The sequence below is a fragment of the Alosa pseudoharengus genome, unplaced genomic scaffold (assembly GCF_046254945.1).
Source record: "Alosa pseudoharengus isolate Yale_2024_CS ecotype anadromous, Long Island Sound unplaced genomic scaffold, YU_APseudo_1.1 YU_APseudo_1.1_scf_12, whole genome shotgun sequence".
Lineage (NCBI taxonomy): Eukaryota > Metazoa > Chordata > Actinopteri > Clupeiformes > Clupeidae > Alosa > Alosa pseudoharengus.
This window is the reverse complement of record NW_027468587.1, coordinates 26,641,859-26,661,783: the sequence shown is the minus strand read 5'-3', so window position 1 is coordinate 26,661,783 and position 19,925 is coordinate 26,641,859. Positions and strand designations below refer to the sequence as shown.

Below are 19,925 nucleotides of genomic sequence, written 5' to 3'. Positions count from 1 at the left end.
TCACTTCTCACACCCTGTGGATCTGTGTGCAATACCATTATGTCCTTTTCTTGTAATTTTAATGCTTTATTGCAATAAGAATAATATAAATAAGAATATGATACTACTACTGCTTATAATAATAAACCTTTATATCAAATAAATGTTTCTGACAATCACTTCTCACACCCTGTGGATCTGTGTGCAATACCATTATGTCCTTTTCTTGTAATTTTAATGCTTTATTGCAATAAGAATAATATAAATAAGAATATGATACTACTACTGCTTATTATAATAAACCTTTATATCAAATAAATGTTTCTGACAATCACTTCTCACACCCTGTGGATCTGTGTGCAATACCATTATGTCCTTTTCTTGTAATTTTAATATCTGTGTGAGTTTGAAATGTTTTCCAGATAGGTTTGATAGAAAAAAGCCAAAGGATACTGTAGAGATAAAGTTCAACCTTTTTTTTTTTTATTAAAACACCTTCTCCTTTTGTCTCACATAAACACACCCTCATGAGTATACTCTCACGCATACACACACACACACTGCGCCACACACACACATAAACACGCACACACTGCGCCACACACACACACACACACACACACACACACACACACAAGTTGTGGACTATTTACAAACAAAAAAGCGCTTACATAATGAACAATGTAGCATTTTCAAATGAACAAATTATTTTTTTTTGTCTGCCCTCTTCTTCTTCATGTCCTCCATCCACTGGTCAAGTGGCAGAGCAGCAGTCTGGGGACAGTAGATGTGGCCATAATACTGGCTGTGGCCAGTTTCTTTGTTGCGGGGCTGGTGGCACAGACTGCACTTGTTTTTGTCCACAGTGCGGACGTAGGGCCTCCGAGCAGGTGTTGGGGAGGGAATGGGGCCAGCAGGAGCAATATGCCGGACGGCAGGAACTGGAGCAGGACACAAAAACACAAACGGGGCAAAGGCAGGACTGGGGTTGGGGATGACAGGTGAAGGAGCAGAAACAAGTGTTTGTACAATGGGGGCAAATGCAGGACCGGGGTTGGATATAACAGGTAAAGGGGCAGAATCAGCAGGGAACAACTGCCTTGGCCGGAAAACTTTTGGAGGAGGGGGGTGCGGGGCCGGAACTGCAGACTTTCGTTTGTCCACTGCCTTTCCCACTGTGCTTTCAGGCAGGTGGTAGCGATGTTGGGGACCAGGCTGTGGGGGTGCTGCAGTGGGGCGAATCTGTCCAGGGGGGAGAGGCCTAGCCGCAATAGGAATGGGGGCTGGCAAGTTCACACCCTGAAGCAGGATGGCACATTCTTGCCTCTTCAGCCGCTTGTTGTGCCATTGAATTAGCGTCGTTTGATTCACCTCAAACAACTGCAGGGTGGTACTCTGCATCACAGTCCCATTGCCCAGGACAAGTTGCCGGATCTTGCTGTAGTCCCTCAGAATTAGAGTCCATCTTGTTACTGCATGACTTCCCAATTTTTTGGGGCTCCTGTGAATATCACACAGTTTAACAAAGATGGACTCTACCAGGCGGCAACTGTCTGGCCACTGGGCAGGTGATCCTGTTGACCCAAGGACGCAACGGGTCATGCTGTCCACACCAGGCGTGAATTCAGGCTTGGTTTTTGAGCACCTAAACCGTCCTGTGGTAAGACGCACCTGGTGCCGGGCAGCGTACGCCACTCTCTGCTGGTCAAACGGAAGCAGGTTTTGCCATAGGGCAATGATGGTACTGGCCTGCTGGTGGCTCAGAGTTTGCCCGGTTTCCACCCTAAGCCCCACCAAGTAGCCTGCCAGGCTGTCCACTCTGTCTATCCCTGGTACACTGCGCTCATCCACAGCCTGGTAAAATATAAGAGTAAACCAATGTTAAAAAAAAGATACAATATCACAGGCAGAAGAACAACACAACTACCACAATGTACTTGTCACAAAGAGTCTTACCAGTGGTTCCTCTGGCACTGGTTGCACTGCTGGGGGAGCAGTGGCTGGAGTGACAGAGACTGTGAGGGTGGTGGGGAGAGGAAGGACGGAGGCGTAGGTGGTCATGGAGGATGGACCAGAGGCGGCGTAGGTGGACATGGCAACTGGACCAGAGGCGGCGTAGGTGGACATGGCAGATGGACCAGAGGCGGCGTAGGTGGACATGGCAGATGGACCAGAGGCGGCGGCGGCGTAGGTGGACGTGGCAGATGGACCAGAGGCGGCGGCGGCGTAGGTGGTCGTGGAGGATGGACCAGAGGCGGCGTAGGTGGTCGTGGAGGATGGACCAGAGGCGGCGTAGGTGGTCGTGGAGGATGGACCAGAGGCGGCGTAGGTGGTCGTGGAGGATGGACCAGAGGCGGCGGCGGCGTAGGTGGACGTGGCAGATGGACCAGAGGCGGCGTAGGTGGTCGTGGAGGATGGACCAGAGGCGGCGTAGGTGGACATGGCAGATGGACCAGAGGCGGCGTAGGTGGACATGGCAGATGGACCAGAGGCGGCGGCGGCGTAGGTGGACGTGGAGGATGGACCAGAGGCGGCGTAGGTGGTCGTGGAGGATGGACCAGAGGGCACCCTGGTCATGGAGTTGAAAGACTTAAAAAAAAAAAAAACATGTTTATGGAATTTAATCTATCTTTTTTTACTTTGCTTTTTATTAATGTATTTACTCTTTAGATTGTATTAATGGTATTTTGTTTGTTTCTATTTTTCTTTTCATTGTGCTATTCGCCTTATTCACCCGGCGGCCATTACGAGGCTGAGGGGTACACTTGCCATTACACCTCAGTCCAGCAGATGGTGGTGGTAATGCACTCCGTTTGCAACCTGCTAAAAAAAACTCACTGAAAAAGAAGAAGGGTTCACTGGCCTTTTCTTCTTCTTCAGTGAGTTTTTTTTGGCAGTTTGCAAAAGGAGTGCATTACCACCACCATCTGCTGGACTGAGGTGTAATGGCAAGTGTACCCCTCAGCCTCGTAATGGCCGCCGGGTGAATAAGGCAAATACAATTAAAGTTAATAGTGCTATACAAATAATACTACTTGTACTGTTATTATTATGAATAAGGCAAATACAATTAAAGTTAATAGTGCTATACAAATAATACTACTTGTACTGTTATTATTAAGAATAGTTACCAGTTGTTGCTTAGGTGCTGCTGTAGTGGTGTTAGCAGACCCAGTCTGGACAGAGGCAGGAGTGCTGGCTACACTGGTCGAGGCAGGTAATGAGCCAGGGGACAGGTCCAGCACCTCAATAGTGGGATCCAGGTTGCTATCTCCGAAGCCCTCGTCCTCCAACTCCTCCTCCGTGCCCACATCCTCCAACATCTGATCGGTCGCCTCAGAGTCAGGATCCACGTCCTGCATGGCCTGCCCTGTTTGCCGGTACAGGTAATCTATACCTATGAGTTCACCTGGAACAGACAGGGGAACGCAGTTTTCAGAAAATTAATATGAATATAATTTTTTTATGAATATAAAAAGCAATTTAAAGCTAAAACTCACCAGTATAGACAGAAGGTGGCTGAAAAGATGGAACAAGCTGTCTTCCAAGCACCTTAACACTGTGGGTGTTGACACAGTGCACCAGGTCCCCGGAGTAGCTTAACAGGGACGGAGGTTTGCCTGCCAGAGATGCCATCTTACGGTCCTGATTCCACCTGTTCAGGCCTTCCAGGAGGTACAGCTGGAAATTTAAGCTGTTGGCACTTGTTCCTTTAGATAAGATCAATAACTGCAAGTTAATTTGTTGTGCTTTGCTATTTGATAGACATTAATTGTGTCACCATTGATATTTCTGATGAGTAATGATTTATACTGACCTGGAATGAACCTGTTCAGATGGAGATGAAAGGACTCCAGTGATGTGGAGCCCCTTGCACACCTGTAGTTTGGCAGCACAATACCCTCTTTGGTGGTGGTGCCAGTCTGTGTGTAGAGCAGCACACCTGGTTCGTCCTGAATGCACTTTACGTGCCTTTTCTGGACTTGCCAGATGTGCTGCATCCTCTCCTGGTCCAAGAGAGGGACACCAAGAAGGTCTCGACCCTTTACCCCCATTAGCTCGCTGAGGAGGTGCTCGATCAGCAAGATGGTCTGCTGCTCTCCTCTTGTCCGCCTTCGGCAGTGCAGGGCCAATTCCTCCTTGGTGATCCGTTGGTCCACCATAGTGCCGGTGATGCCAGGGACACCTTCACGTCTCAGCTGCTCCCTCTTGGCCTGCCTCAGCAGAGACACATCCCCACTGTCCCATTCAAAAATGCACGAAGACATGCGTGCCATGAAAATGGGGTAAAGAGGATGAGCATCCTTGGTGCACCCAGCTGCCAGTCGCCGCATGAAGTGGTAGATGTCCAGCTTTACCACCAAGTCTGGCCACCCACCAAATCGCTGCTTGAGCTTGGTCTGCCCAGTGCCCTCCCGACAGCAGTCACAGTCCACATAGAGGAGCTGAGGCGGAGCCACACCCGCATCTGTGTACCTCCGGATGAGGTCTGCTGCCATACGATCCAGGGCAGGACCCTCCTGAGCCGTCAGGACACTGATGAGGATCTGGCCCACCTCATTGCTGACAGATGTCAGCCACAGCGCTGTTCCTTTCGCCAACCCCGACAGCTTCTTTGTTATCTGTAATCACACAGAAAAGACAGTGAGTGATGCAAAATTATTTATATATGAAACATTACTTCCATATTTCAGGTCTGTACTATTACTAATGGTGTATTTCCAATTATTTTGATTGAAATATAAAAGTAGTTACTTTTTTGGTGGAGTCCATTTTTAGGATGCAGCCATATGTGGAGGTTATGCTGGCTTTGATATGGTCCAGCCTGCACAAGATGTCCCGCCCATAAACAGCCAGCATCCATCTGTGGGAGGGGATGGTTTCCGGCTCAGGTGGCTCCTGAAATCGTACAGGGAGCAGGCTTGGCTGGGAGGTGAAGTCTGAGCAGGCACCAAGGTACCGGCAAAGACGCTTCAGCCACTCCTCGCTGTGGTTCTCCCGCAGCTGCCTCACTAAGCGAGAAGGGCTGTTGCCCAGGGCCCTCTCCCTGAGGAACCTAATGACCCGCATGTCACAGGCATATCTGAATAAAACAAAGGGAAAGAGAGACATAAAGACACAAACATTAAAACCAGCTCATCTCAATTGTGTTTTAAATGACAAACATTTATTACACAAGCTAAATCTCAGTATACTCACTTTCGAGTTAGGATCAGCCTAAATTCTAGTTTGTGGGCTAAGTCCAGCTGGTCCAAGATGGCCTTGCTGGTGGAAATCAAGGCCGTTTTGCATCCACTGCACCAGAGAGTCTCTGTAATCATCAGGTAGTAGCGATCTACATCTAGTACCTGCCGGGCTCTCTTGTGTGCCCCATAGCCTGTGAGCTGCCCCCCACACACAAGACAGGACAGCCTGACCTTCCAGAGATGGTATGGCATCCACAGTAGAAGCCTGTGTGTGAAGAAGCGCTCTGGAGCGGGGCCTTGATGATAAATCAGAGCTGGCTCTGGTGGATCATACCACAGCTTCAGGTCAGTACGAAGCCGATGTTGCTTCCACAAAGCTGCTGAAATCCACCTCTGATCCTGTGGTGGTATGGTTTTCATCAACTTCGCGGGAAGCCATCCAGACTCTGAACCTGGAGCGGTCACTGTATTTTCAGCAGGCTGGACCGAGGATTCAGCTGAAGATGGAGCAGCAGAGGGAACACAGGCGGAGCTGATAACAGAGGTGACGGAATCAGAGGACGTCCCAGAGGAGGCAGCGGCTGACACTTCCTAATGTATTAAAAAAGACAAACATAGATATGATTACAAGCCACTTGTGAGGAATGTTTGTTCAAAATGTAGCATATTTATGTGATCCAACAATATTAGTGTGAAGAAAACGTTTCAATTAAAGAGGTACTCACAACTCTAGAAACAGCTCCTGGAGCACAGGAAGCAGAGGTGACTTCAGACACAGAAGAAGGAGGAAGAGACAGGGGGGAGACAGTCTGAATATACAGCCTGGGACTGCGAGCAGGCGATGCAGACGCAGAAGAGGGAGGAAGAGACAGGGGAGAGACGGTCTGAATATCCGGCCTGGGACTGCGGGCAGGTGATGGTGTCCTAGGTGCAGGGCTGGACAATGCAGAAGTGCTAATAGGCTGCAAGAATAAGAGAGCACAGTTTACAGTATTGAATGAAATAATCTATCATTATCAGGAATTGCAGTAACGATGATTAGATAAACTCAGCATATCTTTATGGAATGAAGTTTCATTTTCTTGACTATACCTTGGTTGCATGCGTCCTTGCCACACCTAGGTTTGGCTTTAAAGCTGCACCATGGGACCCACCATACCGTGGCTTTGTAAACTGACAAAAAGAAATTAGTAACATTATGTGAAGCGTTTTAAAATGTTATAACGTATGATAACATAAATATCTGCATAAAGACATGCATTTACCGATGTCAAAGTCAAAGTAGGCTTTAAAGGTGCCTTCCCGGATGCCGTTCCTGACTGCCCAGGTGTTACAGGTGGTGACATGGATGGTGTGGATGACACAGGGGCCACACTGGAAGGCTACAGTTTAACAGAAAAGGAAATTAAATTAAAAAAAATACACAATACACCATCAACACATCACACTTTTATGAAACACTTCTTATACCTTTTTCGTGTGGAAACCACAGTTACATGTCTGTGTCCCCCCAAACAGAGACATTTGGCCCCTTTGTTGTAGTGGACACTTCTCAATCTGTAACATATGACAATGAATCATAACTATCTGTTCCCTGTAATGATGACATAGATTTCCTGTGTTTATGTACATGTCCAAGTTTACCTTCTGGTACAGTTCATGCCATTTCCTCTGGCGTGGTGCCGGTCTGTTCCCTGCCTCAGAAGGCCAGACCCCCTGTGTGGCAAATCTGCGCAGGCGGGCCACCCATTCATCGTCACTCATAGCCCTGTGCTTCTTGTGTTTGGAAGCCATCTTCCAATAGAAGATAGTGTGTGGCAAAATACAAAGTTTATGACTATTCAGTAGAACTGAGTAGTTAATCAGTTTCATACATTTATTTCACATAGCACATATTTCATCTGAGTGTTTTTGGACAAGGTTATAGTTTAATATTTAGGAGGAAGGGATGATGTGGTGTGTGGGTATAATAATATGCCATAAAAATCAGATTATTACATACCATTTCGATTACAAAGGCTTACAATTAGTCTACATTATGTTTATTATCGATTAACCCACAAAAACAACACAAACCCTATATTACGTCATGATAATAAAGGTGCAGCTTTATGGTTAGCCTATGTATTGTATTGAATTGCATTACAGCTAAAATTAACAGACAGAATTCGTTTACCTCAGTAAAAACTGGCGCCCAAAACTTATAGGCTAATTAACGTTATGCATAATGCAGCCATATAGCGGCCAGAGGTAGCCTAACCTATAGGCTAGCTATTTTTAGCCAACTTAATGTAAACATAATAACGTAATAACATACATTATGACAGTAACAAAGCCTATGCACGATAGTAATTATATTAATGTAAACATGTAAAGTCCATTAAAAATAATGAAACTGCCCCTTAACCTCTAGACATAAATAAGACGTTCTGTAACGTTACGTTAGCTAACCAGCCACTTAACTAAATATAACATTGCCCATTACGATTATTACATAGTCTTACAATTAGCCTACATTATGTTTATTATCGATTAACCCACAAAAACAACACAAGCCCTATATTACGTCATGATAATAAAGGTGCAGCTTTATGGTTAGCCTATGTATTGTATTGAATTACATTACAGCTAAAATTAACAGACAGAATTCGTTTACCTCAGTAAAAACTGGCGCCCAAAACTAACTAACGTTAACTTATAGGCTAATTAACGTTATGCATAATGCAGCCATATAGCTGCTAGCGGCCAGAGGTAGCCTAACCTATAGGCTAGCTATTTTTAGCCAACTTAATGTAAACATAATAACGTAATAACATACATTATGACAGTAACTAAGCCTATGCACGATAGTAATTATATTAATGTAAACATGTAAAGTCCATTAAAAATAATGAAACTGCCCCTTGACCTCTACATAAATAAGACGTTCTGTAACGTTTCGTTAGCTAACCAGCCACTTAACTAAATATAACAACATTGTCGGCTTCTTACCTCGATATCGATGTATGTAACTGTTAAATCCAACGTAAATCCAGTACTCTGGCACCTGTAACGTTAGAGTCCAAACTTTTTTTTTTTTTTCAAAACCGCTGGACCGCTGATTAACCTCTGGCGATGCTCCGTCAGGTAGATGGAAAGTTTTTGGGAACGAAGGATAGTGATTGGTTGTCAACAAAGGCAAGGAGACGAGATTTTGTAAATGGACTTTTTTTATTGGCTGTAAGCTGTGAGGTAAAGATACACATACTGATACGTGATTGATGCATACATATAAAAAAAAAATATTGGAAATGGGGCATAGTGACTGGCTGGAAGGAAAAGGAGATGATGGGATTAGGCTTTATTGATTGGCTGTGAACATAAATGGAAAGATGGCAATAGTGATACGTGATTGGATGGCAATTGACAGTCTCTCGTTCTCCCGGCACCGCTAGCCGGGCTTCCGCTGACCCCCTTTGATGCGGCCAGCTGACGGCGAGGGCACAGACGTGCACAAGCTCATGCTTGTCCAAGCTAATCCCTGCTCGGCTGTCCTGACTCCTTGTGGAAAGCGCTTTGAGAAGACGCAGACAAGAAGTGGAATATCATCGGCCCCTTCTGCGAAATGCGTCTGCGCTCTGTGGCTCTGCGGCATGCTTCCAGTCAGGGGAGTCCAGTGGCGCTAGAATGAGCTCCCTATCTCTTACCAGTCCAGAGTTATGCATCACTGAAAAATGAATGGAAGTCTGACAGAAACACAGGAAAGACACATCTGAGTTGATGATGGCGTGCAAAATGCCAGCTCTGGCAGGTTCTGTGGCGCAATGGATAGCGCATTAGACTTCTAGTTGGCAAAGGAAGGAGCCATTCAAAGGTTGTGGGTTTGAGTCCCACCAGAATCGTGAGATTTTGCCGGTGGCTGGCAGGCAGAGTTGTCCCGAGATGCCTTTGTATGGCCTGGCACAGACAAAAAAGGCCTCTTTTTGCCCTTGTGAGGCGTGCAAAATCTGGTACTGCCGACCCACCGCAAGCCTCGGCGCGAGAGCCTCAGTAAATGTAACAGAGTAGCTCTGGGACACTCGGCTAGATTTGATTGGATAAATCGTTTTTGCAGCTAAGCCATCTCCCGCAGTCTCCCCTAAGGAGTCTCATCAAGGCAAATTTGCTCAATGCGCTGGAGACGTCTTGAATGAAGTCAAATGATTTGATGAGAAAGCACTAGGTAAGTGTCTTTATACTGAAAACAGTACCAAGTACATTTTTTTTTTATTTTGATATAAGATTAACGACACTCGGCTAGATTTGATTGGATAAACCGTTTTTGCAGCGAAGCCATCTCCCGCAGTCTGCCCCGCAGAGAGCAAGACGTCACGTCCACTCGTGCCAAAGGCAGACAGCATGTCTCCCTGGTGGTCTAGTGGTTAGGATTCGGCGCTCTCACCGCCGCGGCCCGGGTTCGATTCCCGGTCAGGGAATGCGGCTTTTGCCAGGCCTTGGTCTTGTCGCAGACAAAGAGATCACCAAAAAGCATCGCTTCCTTCGAGCCGGAGTCGAACCAGCGACCTAAGGATGGCCGGTTGTTCACCTACAGTCCTCCGCTCTACCAACTGAGCTATCGAAGGACCTGGCGCTGTTCTGGGACACGAAACCAGATGGACATCAGAGCCCTATGGAAAAGACCCTAAAAACACTGCAAAAAAATGAAATCTAACCAAGTGTCGTTGATCGATCAACAAATCGATTTGGTAATGTTTTTTAGTATAAAGAGACTTAACTAGCACTCTCTGAAAAGAACCTTTTGACTGATTTTAATAAGAGATTTGCTTATTTTAAGGAGTCTCATCAAGGCAAATTTGCTCAATGCGCTGGAGACGTCTTGAATGAAGTCAAATGATTTGATGAGAAAGCACTAGGTAAGTGTCTTTATACTGAAAACAGTACCAAGTACATTTTTTTTTTATTTTGATATAAGATTAACGACACTCGGCTAGATTTGATTGGATAAATCGTTTTTGCAGCGAAGCCATCTCCCGCAGTCTGCCCCGCAGAGAGCAAGACGTCACGTCCACTCGTGCCAAAGGCAGACAGCATGTCTCCCTGGTGGTCTAGTGGTTAGGATTCGGCGCTCTCACCGCCGCGGCCCGGGTTCGATTCCCGGTCAGGGAATGCGGCTTTTGCCAGGCCTTGGTCTTGTCGCAGACAAAGAGATCACCAAAAAGCATCGCTTCCTTCGAGCCGGAGTCGAACCAGCGACCTAAGGATGGCCGGTTGTTCACCTACAGTCCTCCGCTCTACCAACTGAGCTATCGAAGGACCTGGCGCTGTTCTGGGACACGAAACCAGATGGACACCAGAGCCCTATGGAAAAGACCCTAAAAACACTGCAAAAAAATGAAATCTAACCAAGTGTCGTTGATCTTATATGAAGATCAACAAATCGATTTGGTAATGTTTTTTAGTATAAAGAGACTTAACTAGCACTCTCTGAAAAGAACCTTTTGACTGATTTTAATAAGAGATTTGCTTATTTTAAGGAGTCTCATCAAGGCAAATTTGCTCAATGCGCTGGAGACGTCTTGAATGAAGTCAAATGATTTGATGAGAAAGCACTAGGTAAGTGTCTTTATACTGAAAACAGTACCAAGTACATTTTTTTTTTATTTTGATATAAGATTAACGACACTCGGCTAGATTTGATTGGATAAATCGTTTTTGCAGCGAAGCCATCTCCCGCAGTCTGCCCCGCAGAGAGCAAGACGTCACGTCCACTCGTGCCAAAGGCAGACAGCATGTCTCCCTGGTGCTCTAGTGGTTAGGATTCGGCGCTCTCACCGCCGCGGCCCGGGTTCGATTCCCGGTCAGGGAATGCGGCTTTTGCCAGGCCTTGGTCTTGTCGCAGACAAAGAGATCACCAAAAAGCATCGCTTCCTTCGAGCCGGAGTCGAACCAGCGACCTAAGGATGGCCGGTTGTTCACCTACAGTCCTCCGCTCTACCAACTGAGCTATCGAAGGACCTGGCGCTGTTCTGGGACACGAAACCAGATGGACATCAGAGCCCTATGGAAAAGACCCTAAAAACACTGCAAAAAAATGAAATCTAACCAAGTGTCGTTGATCTTATATGAAGATCAACAAATCGATTTGGTAATGTTTTTTAGTATAAAGAGACTTAACTAGCACTCTCTGAAAAGAACCTTTTGACTGATTTTAATAAGAGATTTGCTTATTTTAAGGAGTCTCATCAAGGCAAATTTGCTCAATGCGCTGGAGACGTCTTGAATGAAGTCAAATGATTTGATGAGAAAGCACTAGGTAAGTGTCTTTATACTGAAAACAGTACCAAGTACATTTTTTTTTTATTTTGATATAAGATTAACGACACTCGGCTAGATTTGATTGGATAAATCGTTTTTGCAGCGAAGCCATCTCCCGCAGTCTGCCCCGCAGAGAGCAAGACGTCACGTCCACTCGTGCCAAAGGCAGACAGCATGTCTCCCTGGTGGTCTAGTGGTTAGGATTCGGCGCTCTCACCGCCGCGGCCCGGGTTCGATTCCCGGTCAGGGAATGCGGCTTTTGCCAGGCCTTGGTCTTGTCGCAGACAAAGAGATCACCAAAAAGCATCGCTTCCTTCGAGCCGGAGTCGAACCAGCGACCTAAGGATGGCCGGTTGTTCACCTACAGTCCTCCGCTCTACCAACTGAGCTATCGAAGGACCTGGCGCTGTTCTGGGACACGAAACCAGATGGACACCAGAGCCCTATGGAAAAGACCCTAAAAACACTGCAAAAAAATGAAATCTAACCAAGTGTCGTTGATCTTATATGAAGATCAACAAATCGATTTGGTAATGTTTTTTAGTATAAAGAGACTTAACTAGCACTCTCTGAAAAGAACCTTTTGACTGATTTTAATAAGAGATTTGCTTATTTTAAGGAGTCTCATCAAGGCAAATTTGCTCAATGCGCTGGAGACGTCTTGAATGAAGTCAAATGATTTGATGAGAAAGCACTAGGTAAGTGTCTTTATACTGAAAACAGTACCAAGTACATTTTTTTTTTATTTTGATATAAGATTAACGACACTCGGCTAGATTTGATTGGATAAATCGTTTTTGCAGCGAAGCCATCTCCCGCAGTCTGCCCTGCAGAGAGCAAGACGTCACGTCCACTCGTGCCAAAGGCAGACAGCATGTCTCCCTGGTGCTCTAGTGGTTAGGATTCGGCGCTCTCACCGCCGCGGCCCGGGTTCGATTCCCGGTCAGGGAATGCGGCTTTTGCCAGGCCTTGGTCTTGTCGCAGACAAAGAGATCACCAAAAAGCATCGCTTCCTTCGAGCCGGAGTCGAACCAGCGACCTAAGGATGGCCGGTTGTTCACCTACAGTCCTCCGCTCTACCAACTGAGCTATCGAAGGACCTGGCGCTGTTCTGGGACACGAAACCAGATGGACATCAGAGCCCTATGGAAAAGACCCTAAAAACACTGCAAAAAAATGAAATCTAACCAAGTGTCGTTGATCTTATATGAAGATCAACAAATCGATTTGGTAATGTTTTTTAGTATAAAGAGACTTAACTAGCACTCTCTGAAAAGAACCTTTTGACTGATTTTAATAAGAGATTTGCTTATTTTAAGGAGTCTCATCAAGGCAAATTTGCTCAATGCGCTGGAGACGTCTTGAATGAAGTCAAATGATTTGATGAGAAAGCACTAGGTAAGTGTCTTTATACTGAAAACAGTACCAAGTACATTTTTTTTTTATTTTGATATAAGATTAACGACACTCGGCTAGATTTGATTGGATAAATCGTTTTTGCAGCGAAGCCATCTCCCGCAGTCTGCCCCGCAGAGAGCAAGACGTCACGTCCACTCGTGCCAAAGGCAGACAGCATGTCTCCCTGGTGGTCTAGTGGTTAGGATTCGGCGCTCTCACCGCCGCGGCCCGGGTTCGATTCCCGGTCAGGGAATGCGGCTTTTGCCAGGCCTTGGTCTTGTCGCAGACAAAGAGATCACCAAAAAGCATCGCTTCCTTCGAGCCGGAGTCGAACCAGCGACCTAAGGATGGCCGGTTGTTCACCTACAGTCCTCCGCTCTACCAACTGAGCTATCGAAGGACCTGGCGCTGTTCTGGGACACGAAACCAGATGGACACCAGAGCCCTATGGAAAAGACCCTAAAAACACTGCAAAAAAATGAAATCTAACCAAGTGTCGTTGATCTTATATGAAGATCAACAAATCGATTTGGTAATGTTTTTTAGTATAAAGAGACTTAACTAGCACTCTCTGAAAAGAACCTTTTGACTGATTTTAATAAGAGATTTGCTTATTTTAAGGAGTCTCATCAAGGCAAATTTGCTCAATGCGCTGGAGACGTCTTGAATGAAGTCAAATGATTTGATGAGAAAGCACTAGGTAAGTGTCTTTATACTGAAAACAGTACCAAGTACATTTTTTTTTTATTTTGATATAAGATTAACGACACTCGGCTAGATTTGATTGGATAAATCGTTTTTGCAGCGAAGCCATCTCCCGCAGTCTGCCCTGCAGAGAGCAAGACGTCACGTCCACTCGTGCCAAAGGCAGACAGCATGTCTCCCTGGTGCTCTAGTGGTTAGGATTCGGCGCTCTCACCGCCGCGGCCCGGGTTCGATTCCCGGTCAGGGAATGCGGCTTTTGCCAGGCCTTGGTCTTGTCGCAGACAAAGAGATCACCAAAAAGCATCGCTTCCTTCGAGCCGGAGTCGAACCAGCGACCTAAGGATGGCCGGTTGTTCACCTACAGTCCTCCGCTCTACCAACTGAGCTATCGAAGGACCTGGCGCTGTTCTGGGACACGAAACCAGATGGACATCAGAGCCCTATGGAAAAGACCCTAAAAACACTGCAAAAAAATGAAATCTAACCAAGTGTCGTTGATCTTATATGAAGATCAACAAATCGATTTGGTAATGTTTTTTAGTATAAAGAGACTTAACTAGCACTCTCTGAAAAGAACCTTTTGACTGATTTTAATAAGAGATTTGCTTATTTTAAGGAGTCTCATCAAGGCAAATTTGCTCAATGCGCTGGAGACGTCTTGAATGAAGTCAAATGATTTGATGAGAAAGCACTAGGTAAGTGTCTTTATACTGAAAACAGTACCAAGTACATTTTTTTTTTATTTTGATATAAGATTAACGACACTCGGCTAGATTTGATTGGATAAATCGTTTTTGCAGCGAAGCCATCTCCCGCAGTCTGCCCCGCAGAGAGCAAGACGTCACGTCCACTCGTGCCAAAGGCAGACAGCATGTCTCCCTGGTGGTCTAGTGGTTAGGATTCGGCGCTCTCACCGCCGCGGCCCGGGTTCGATTCCCGGTCAGGGAATGCGGCTTTTGCCAGGCCTTGGTCTTGTCGCAGACAAAGAGATCACCAAAAAGCATCGCTTCCTTCGAGCCGGAGTCGAACCAGCGACCTAAGGATGGCCGGTTGTTCACCTACAGTCCTCCGCTCTACCAACTGAGCTATCGAAGGACCTGGCGCTGTTCTGGGACACGAAACCAGATGGACACCAGAGCCCTATGGAAAAGACCCTAAAAACACTGCAAAAAAATGAAATCTAACCAAGTGTCGTTGATCTTATATGAAGATCAACAAATCGATTTGGTAATGTTTTTTAGTATAAAGAGACTTAACTAGCACTCTCTGAAAAGAACCTTTTGACTGATTTTAATAAGAGATTTGCTTATTTTAAGGAGTCTCATCAAGGCAAATTTGCTCAATGCGCTGGAGACGTCTTGAATGAAGTCAAATGATTTGATGAGAAAGCACTAGGTAAGTGTCTTTATACTGAAAACAGTACCAAGTACATTTTTTTTTTATTTTGATATAAGATTAACGACACTCGGCTAGATTTGATTGGATAAATCGTTTTTGCAGCGAAGCCATCTCCCGCAGTCTGCCCCGCAGAGAGCAAGACGTCACGTCCACTCGTGCCAAAGGCAGACAGCATGTCTCCCTGGTGGTCTAGTGGTTAGGATTCGGCGCTCTCACCGCCGCGGCCCGGGTTCGATTCCCGGTCAGGGAATGCGGCTTTTGCCAGGCCTTGGTCTTGTCGCAGACAAAGAGATCACCAAAAAGCATCGCTTCCTTCGAGCCGGAGTCGAACCAGCGACCTAAGGATGGCCGGTTGTTCACCTACAGTCCTCCGCTCTACCAACTGAGCTATCGAAGGACATGGCGCTGTTCTGGGACACGAAACCAGATGGACATCAGAGCCCTATGGAAAAGACCCTAAAAACACTGCAAAAAAATGAAATCTAACCAAGTGTTGTTGATCTTATATGAAGATCAACAAATCGATTTGGTAATGTTTTTTAGTATAAAGAGACTTAACTAGCACTCTCTGAAAAGAACCTTTTGACTGATTTTAATAAGAGATTTGCTTATTTTAAGGAGTCTCATCAAGGCAAATTTGCTCAATGCGCTGGAGACGTCTTGAATGAAGTCAAATGATTTGATGAGAAAGCACTAGGTAAGTGTCTTTATACTGAAAACAGTACCAAGTACATTTTTTTTTTATTTTGATATAAGATTAACGACACTCGGCTAGATTTGATTGGATAAATCGTTTTTGCAGCGAAGCCATCTCCCGCAGTCTGCCCCGCAGAGAGCAAGACGTCACGTCCACTCGTGCCAAAGGCAGACAGCATGTCTCCCTGGTGGTCTAGTGGTTAGGATTCGGCGCTCTCACCGCCGCGGCCCGGGTTCGATTCCCGGTCAGGGAATGCGGCTTTTGCCAGGCCTTGGTCTTGTCGCAGACAAAGAGATCACCAAAAAGCATCGCTTCCTTCGAGCCGGAGTCGAACCAGCGACCTAAGGATGGCCGGTTGTTCACCTACAGTCCTCCGCTCTACCAACTGAGCTATCGAAGGACCTGGCGCTGTTCTGGGACACGAAACCAGATGGACACCAGAGCCCTATGGAAAAGACCCTAAAAACACTGCAAAAAAATGAAATCTAACCAAGTGTCGTTGATCTTATATGAAGATCAACAAATCGATTTGGTAATGTTTTTTAGTATAAAGAGACTTAACTAGCACTCTCTGAAAAGAACCTTTTGACTGATTTTAATAAGAGATTTGCTTATTTTAAGGAGTCTCATCAAGGCAAATTTGCTCAATGCGCTGGAGACGTCTTGAATGAAGTCAAATGATTTGATGAGAAAGCACTAGGTAAGTGTCTTTATACTGAAAACAGTACCAAGTACATTTTTTTTTTATTTTGATATAAGATTAACGACACTCGGCTAGATTTGATTGGATAAATCGTTTTTGCAGCGAAGCCATCTCCCGCAGTCTGCCCCGCAGAGAGCAAGACGTCACGTCCACTCGTGCCAAAGGCAGACAGCATGTCTCCCTGGTGCTCTAGTGGTTAGGATTCGGCGCTCTCACCGCCGCGGCCCGGGTTCGATTCCCGGTCAGGGAATGCGGCTTTTGCCAGGCCTTGGTCTTGTCGCAGACAAAGAGATCACCAAAAAGCATCGCTTCCTTCGAGCCGGAGTCGAACCAGCGACCTAAGGATGGCCGGTTGTTCACCTACAGTCCTCCGCTCTACCAACTGAGCTATCGAAGGACCTGGCGCTGTTCTGGGACACGAAACCAGATGGACATCAGAGCCCTATGGAAAAGACCCTAAAAACACTGCAAAAAAATGAAATCTAACCAAGTGTCGTTGATCTTATATGAAGATCAACAAATCGATTTGGTAATGTTTTTTAGTATAAAGAGACTTAACTAGCACTCTCTGAAAAGAACCTTTTGACTGATTTTAATAAGAGATTTGCTTATTTTAAGGAGTCTCATCAAGGCAAATTTGCTCAATGCGCTGGAGACGTCTTGAATGAAGTCAAATGATTTGATGAGAAAGCACTAGGTAAGTGTCTTTATACTGAAAACAGTACCAAGTACATTTTTTTTTTATTTTGATATAAGATTAACGACACTCGGCTAGATTTGATTGGATAAATCGTTTTTGCAGCGAAGCCATCTCCCGCAGTCTGCCCCGCAGAGAGCAAGACGTCACGTCCACTCGTGCCAAAGGCAGACAGCATGTCTCCCTGGTGGTCTAGTGGTTAGGATTCGGCGCTCTCACCGCCGCGGCCCGGGTTCGATTCCCGGTCAGGGAATGCGGCTTTTGCCAGGCCTTGGTCTTGTCGCAGACAAAGAGATCACCAAAAAGCATCGCTTCCTTCGAGCCGGAGTCGAACCAGCGACCTAAGGATGGCCGGTTGTTCACCTACAGTCCTCCGCTCTACCAACTGAGCTATCGAAGGACCTGGCGCTGTTCTGGGACACGAAACCAGATGGACACCAGAGCCCTATGGAAAAGACCCTAAAAACACTGCAAAAAAATGAAATCTAACCAAGTGTCGTTGATCTTATATGAAGATCAACAAATCGATTTGGTAATGTTTTTTAGTATAAAGAGACTTAACTAGCACTCTCTGAAAAGAACCTTTTGACTGATTTTAATAAGAGATTTGCTTATTTTAAGGAGTCTCATCAAGGCAAATTTGCTCAATGCGCTGGAGACGTCTTGAATGAAGTCAAATGATTTGATGAGAAAGCACTAGGTAAGTGTCTTTATACTGAAAACAGTACCAAGTACATTTTTTTTTTATTTTGATATAAGATTAACGACACTCGGCTAGATTTGATTGGATAAATCGTTTTTGCAGCGAAGCCATCTCCCGCAGTCTGCCCCGCAGAGAGCAAGACGTCACGTCCACTCGTGCCAAAGGCAGACAGCATGTCTCCCTGGTGGTCTAGTGGTTAGGATTCGGCGCTCTCACCGCCGCGGCCCGGGTTCGATTCCCGGTCAGGGAATGCGGCTTTTGCCAGGCCTTGGTCTTGTCGCAGACAAAGAGATCACCAAAAAGCATCGCTTCCTTCGAGCCGGAGTCGAACCAGCGACCTAAGGATGGCCGGTTGTTCACCTACAGTCCTCCGCTCTACCAACTGAGCTATCGAAGGACCTGGCGCTGTTCTGGGACACGAAACCAGATGGACATCAGAGCCCTATGGAAAAGACCCTAAAAACACTGCAAAAAAATGAAATCTAACCAAGTGTCGTTGATCTTATATGAAGATCAACAAATCGATTTGGTAATGTTTTTTAGTATAAAGAGACTTAACTAGCACTCTCTGAAAAGAACCTTTTGACTGATTTTAATAAGAGATTTGCTTATTTTAAGGAGTCTCATCAAGGCAAATTTGCTCAATGCGCTGGAGACGTCTTGAATGAAGTCAAATGATTTGATGAGAAAGCACTAGGTAAGTGTCTTTATACTGAAAACAGTACCAAGTACATTTTTTTTTTATTTTGATATAAGATTAACGACACTCGGCTAGATTTGATTGGATAAATCGTTTTTGCAGCGAAGCCATCTCCCGCAGTCTGCCCCGCAGAGAGCAAGACGTCACGTCCACTCGTGCCAAAGGCAGACAGCATGTCTCCCTGGTGGTCTAGTGGTTAGGATTCGGCGCTCTCACCGCCGCGGCCCGGGTTCGATTCCCGGTCAGGGAATGCGGCTTTTGCCAGGCCTTGGTCTTGTCGCAGACAAAGAGATCACCAAAAAGCATCGCTTCCTTCGAGCCGGAGTCGAACCAGCGACCTAAGGATGGCCGGTTGTTCACCTACAGTCCTCCGCTCTACCAACTGAGCTATCGAAGGACCTGGCGCTGTTCTGGGACACGAAACCAGATGGACACCAGAGCCCTATGGAAAAGACCCTAAAAACACTGCAAAAAAATGAAATCTAACCAAGTGTCGTTGATCTTATATGAAGATCAACAAATCGATTTGGTAATGTTTTTTAGTATAAAGAGACTTAACTAGCACTCTCTGAAAAGAACCTTTTGACTGATTTTAATAAGAGATTTGCTTATTTTAAGGAGTCTCATCAAGGCAAATTTGCTCAATGCGCTGGAGACGTCTTGAATGAAGTCAAATGATTTGATGAGAAAGCACTAGGTAAGTGTCTTTATACTGAAAACAGTACCAAGTACATTTTTTTTTTATTTTGATATAAGATTAACGACACTCGGCTAGATTTGATTGGATAAATCGTTTTTGCAGCGAAGCCATCTCCCGCAGTCTGCCCCGCAGAGAGCAAGACGTCACGTCCACTCGTGCCAAAGGCAGACAGCATGTCTCCCTGGTGGTCTAGTGGTTAGGATTCGGCGCTCTCACCGCCGCGGCCCGGGTTCGATTCCCGGTCAGGGAATGCGGCTTTTGCCAGGCCTTGGTCTTGTCGCAGACAAAGAGATCACCAAAAAGCATCGCTTCCTTCGAGCCGGAGTCGAACCAGCGACCTAAGGATGGCCGGTTGTTCACCTACAGTCCTCCGCTCTACCAACTGAGCTATCGAAGGACCTGGCGCTGTTCTGGGACACGAAACCAGATGGACACCAGAGCCCTATGGAAAAGACCCTAAAAACACTGCAAAAAAATGAAATCTAACCAAGTGTCGTTGATCTTATATGAAGATCAACAAATCGATTTGGTAATGTTTTTTAGTATAAAGAGACTTAACTAGCACTCTCTGAAAAGAACCTTTTGACTGATTTTAATAAGAGATTTGCTTATTTTAAGGAGTCTCATCAAGGCAAATTTGCTCAATGCGCTGGAGACGTCTTGAATGAAGTCAAATGATTTGATGAGAAAGCACTAGGTAAGTGTCTTTATACTGAAAACAGTACCAAGTACATTTTTTTTTTATTTTGATATAAGATTAACGAC

General features: G+C 45.7%; 31 non-coding genes across 31 annotated transcripts; 16 read left to right on the top strand and 15 right to left on the bottom strand.

The window, feature by feature from the left end:
• The first annotated feature begins 8,954 nt into the window (after nucleotides 1-8,954).
• On the top strand, nucleotides 8,955-9,046 carry trnar-ucu (transfer RNA arginine (anticodon UCU)). The gene is given in 2 exon segments: nucleotides 8,955-8,991; nucleotides 9,011-9,046. It is a non-coding gene; the product is annotated as a tRNA-Arg (tRNA).
• A 501-nt stretch (nucleotides 9,047-9,547) lies between these two features.
• On the top strand, nucleotides 9,548-9,619 carry trnae-cuc (transfer RNA glutamic acid (anticodon CUC)). Its single transcript has one exon. It is a non-coding gene; the product is annotated as a tRNA-Glu (tRNA).
• A 60-nt stretch (nucleotides 9,620-9,679) lies between these two features.
• Nucleotides 9,680-9,766, bottom strand: trnay-gua (transfer RNA tyrosine (anticodon GUA)). The gene is given in 2 exon segments: nucleotides 9,680-9,715; nucleotides 9,730-9,766. It is a non-coding gene; the product is annotated as a tRNA-Tyr (tRNA).
• Nucleotides 9,767-10,238: 472 nt separating this feature from the next.
• trnae-cuc (transfer RNA glutamic acid (anticodon CUC)) lies at nucleotides 10,239-10,310 on the top strand. Its single transcript has one exon. It is a non-coding gene; the product is annotated as a tRNA-Glu (tRNA).
• A 60-nt stretch (nucleotides 10,311-10,370) lies between these two features.
• On the bottom strand, nucleotides 10,371-10,457 carry trnay-gua (transfer RNA tyrosine (anticodon GUA)). Its single transcript is given in 2 exon segments — nucleotides 10,371-10,406; nucleotides 10,421-10,457. It is a non-coding gene; the product is annotated as a tRNA-Tyr (tRNA).
• Nucleotides 10,458-10,938: 481 nt separating this feature from the next.
• Nucleotides 10,939-11,010, top strand: trnae-cuc (transfer RNA glutamic acid (anticodon CUC)). The gene has a single exon. It is a non-coding gene; the product is annotated as a tRNA-Glu (tRNA).
• A 60-nt stretch (nucleotides 11,011-11,070) lies between these two features.
• trnay-gua (transfer RNA tyrosine (anticodon GUA)) lies at nucleotides 11,071-11,157 on the bottom strand. The gene is given in 2 exon segments: nucleotides 11,071-11,106; nucleotides 11,121-11,157. It is a non-coding gene; the product is annotated as a tRNA-Tyr (tRNA).
• A 481-nt stretch (nucleotides 11,158-11,638) lies between these two features.
• Nucleotides 11,639-11,710, top strand: trnae-cuc (transfer RNA glutamic acid (anticodon CUC)). Its single transcript has one exon. It is a non-coding gene; the product is annotated as a tRNA-Glu (tRNA).
• A 60-nt stretch (nucleotides 11,711-11,770) lies between these two features.
• On the bottom strand, nucleotides 11,771-11,857 carry trnay-gua (transfer RNA tyrosine (anticodon GUA)). The gene is given in 2 exon segments: nucleotides 11,771-11,806; nucleotides 11,821-11,857. It is a non-coding gene; the product is annotated as a tRNA-Tyr (tRNA).
• A 481-nt stretch (nucleotides 11,858-12,338) lies between these two features.
• On the top strand, nucleotides 12,339-12,410 carry trnae-cuc (transfer RNA glutamic acid (anticodon CUC)). The gene has a single exon. It is a non-coding gene; the product is annotated as a tRNA-Glu (tRNA).
• A 60-nt stretch (nucleotides 12,411-12,470) lies between these two features.
• trnay-gua (transfer RNA tyrosine (anticodon GUA)) lies at nucleotides 12,471-12,557 on the bottom strand. Its single transcript is given in 2 exon segments — nucleotides 12,471-12,506; nucleotides 12,521-12,557. It is a non-coding gene; the product is annotated as a tRNA-Tyr (tRNA).
• A 481-nt stretch (nucleotides 12,558-13,038) lies between these two features.
• Nucleotides 13,039-13,110, top strand: trnae-cuc (transfer RNA glutamic acid (anticodon CUC)). The gene has a single exon. It is a non-coding gene; the product is annotated as a tRNA-Glu (tRNA).
• A 60-nt stretch (nucleotides 13,111-13,170) lies between these two features.
• Nucleotides 13,171-13,257, bottom strand: trnay-gua (transfer RNA tyrosine (anticodon GUA)). The gene is given in 2 exon segments: nucleotides 13,171-13,206; nucleotides 13,221-13,257. It is a non-coding gene; the product is annotated as a tRNA-Tyr (tRNA).
• Nucleotides 13,258-13,738: 481 nt separating this feature from the next.
• Nucleotides 13,739-13,810, top strand: trnae-cuc (transfer RNA glutamic acid (anticodon CUC)). The gene has a single exon. It is a non-coding gene; the product is annotated as a tRNA-Glu (tRNA).
• A 60-nt stretch (nucleotides 13,811-13,870) lies between these two features.
• trnay-gua (transfer RNA tyrosine (anticodon GUA)) lies at nucleotides 13,871-13,957 on the bottom strand. The gene is given in 2 exon segments: nucleotides 13,871-13,906; nucleotides 13,921-13,957. It is a non-coding gene; the product is annotated as a tRNA-Tyr (tRNA).
• Nucleotides 13,958-14,438: 481 nt separating this feature from the next.
• On the top strand, nucleotides 14,439-14,510 carry trnae-cuc (transfer RNA glutamic acid (anticodon CUC)). The gene has a single exon. It is a non-coding gene; the product is annotated as a tRNA-Glu (tRNA).
• Nucleotides 14,511-14,570: 60 nt separating this feature from the next.
• On the bottom strand, nucleotides 14,571-14,657 carry trnay-gua (transfer RNA tyrosine (anticodon GUA)). The gene is given in 2 exon segments: nucleotides 14,571-14,606; nucleotides 14,621-14,657. It is a non-coding gene; the product is annotated as a tRNA-Tyr (tRNA).
• Nucleotides 14,658-15,138: 481 nt separating this feature from the next.
• trnae-cuc (transfer RNA glutamic acid (anticodon CUC)) lies at nucleotides 15,139-15,210 on the top strand. Its single transcript has one exon. It is a non-coding gene; the product is annotated as a tRNA-Glu (tRNA).
• A 60-nt stretch (nucleotides 15,211-15,270) lies between these two features.
• On the bottom strand, nucleotides 15,271-15,357 carry trnay-gua (transfer RNA tyrosine (anticodon GUA)). The gene is given in 2 exon segments: nucleotides 15,271-15,306; nucleotides 15,321-15,357. It is a non-coding gene; the product is annotated as a tRNA-Tyr (tRNA).
• Nucleotides 15,358-15,838: 481 nt separating this feature from the next.
• On the top strand, nucleotides 15,839-15,910 carry trnae-cuc (transfer RNA glutamic acid (anticodon CUC)). The gene has a single exon. It is a non-coding gene; the product is annotated as a tRNA-Glu (tRNA).
• A 60-nt stretch (nucleotides 15,911-15,970) lies between these two features.
• On the bottom strand, nucleotides 15,971-16,057 carry trnay-gua (transfer RNA tyrosine (anticodon GUA)). Its single transcript is given in 2 exon segments — nucleotides 15,971-16,006; nucleotides 16,021-16,057. It is a non-coding gene; the product is annotated as a tRNA-Tyr (tRNA).
• Nucleotides 16,058-16,538: 481 nt separating this feature from the next.
• On the top strand, nucleotides 16,539-16,610 carry trnae-cuc (transfer RNA glutamic acid (anticodon CUC)). The gene has a single exon. It is a non-coding gene; the product is annotated as a tRNA-Glu (tRNA).
• Nucleotides 16,611-16,670: 60 nt separating this feature from the next.
• trnay-gua (transfer RNA tyrosine (anticodon GUA)) lies at nucleotides 16,671-16,757 on the bottom strand. Its single transcript is given in 2 exon segments — nucleotides 16,671-16,706; nucleotides 16,721-16,757. It is a non-coding gene; the product is annotated as a tRNA-Tyr (tRNA).
• A 481-nt stretch (nucleotides 16,758-17,238) lies between these two features.
• On the top strand, nucleotides 17,239-17,310 carry trnae-cuc (transfer RNA glutamic acid (anticodon CUC)). Its single transcript has one exon. It is a non-coding gene; the product is annotated as a tRNA-Glu (tRNA).
• Nucleotides 17,311-17,370: 60 nt separating this feature from the next.
• trnay-gua (transfer RNA tyrosine (anticodon GUA)) lies at nucleotides 17,371-17,457 on the bottom strand. The gene is given in 2 exon segments: nucleotides 17,371-17,406; nucleotides 17,421-17,457. It is a non-coding gene; the product is annotated as a tRNA-Tyr (tRNA).
• Nucleotides 17,458-17,938: 481 nt separating this feature from the next.
• Nucleotides 17,939-18,010, top strand: trnae-cuc (transfer RNA glutamic acid (anticodon CUC)). Its single transcript has one exon. It is a non-coding gene; the product is annotated as a tRNA-Glu (tRNA).
• A 60-nt stretch (nucleotides 18,011-18,070) lies between these two features.
• trnay-gua (transfer RNA tyrosine (anticodon GUA)) lies at nucleotides 18,071-18,157 on the bottom strand. Its single transcript is given in 2 exon segments — nucleotides 18,071-18,106; nucleotides 18,121-18,157. It is a non-coding gene; the product is annotated as a tRNA-Tyr (tRNA).
• A 481-nt stretch (nucleotides 18,158-18,638) lies between these two features.
• trnae-cuc (transfer RNA glutamic acid (anticodon CUC)) lies at nucleotides 18,639-18,710 on the top strand. Its single transcript has one exon. It is a non-coding gene; the product is annotated as a tRNA-Glu (tRNA).
• Nucleotides 18,711-18,770: 60 nt separating this feature from the next.
• trnay-gua (transfer RNA tyrosine (anticodon GUA)) lies at nucleotides 18,771-18,857 on the bottom strand. The gene is given in 2 exon segments: nucleotides 18,771-18,806; nucleotides 18,821-18,857. It is a non-coding gene; the product is annotated as a tRNA-Tyr (tRNA).
• Nucleotides 18,858-19,338: 481 nt separating this feature from the next.
• On the top strand, nucleotides 19,339-19,410 carry trnae-cuc (transfer RNA glutamic acid (anticodon CUC)). Its single transcript has one exon. It is a non-coding gene; the product is annotated as a tRNA-Glu (tRNA).
• A 60-nt stretch (nucleotides 19,411-19,470) lies between these two features.
• trnay-gua (transfer RNA tyrosine (anticodon GUA)) lies at nucleotides 19,471-19,557 on the bottom strand. The gene is given in 2 exon segments: nucleotides 19,471-19,506; nucleotides 19,521-19,557. It is a non-coding gene; the product is annotated as a tRNA-Tyr (tRNA).
• Nucleotides 19,558-19,925: the final 368 nt, after the last annotated feature.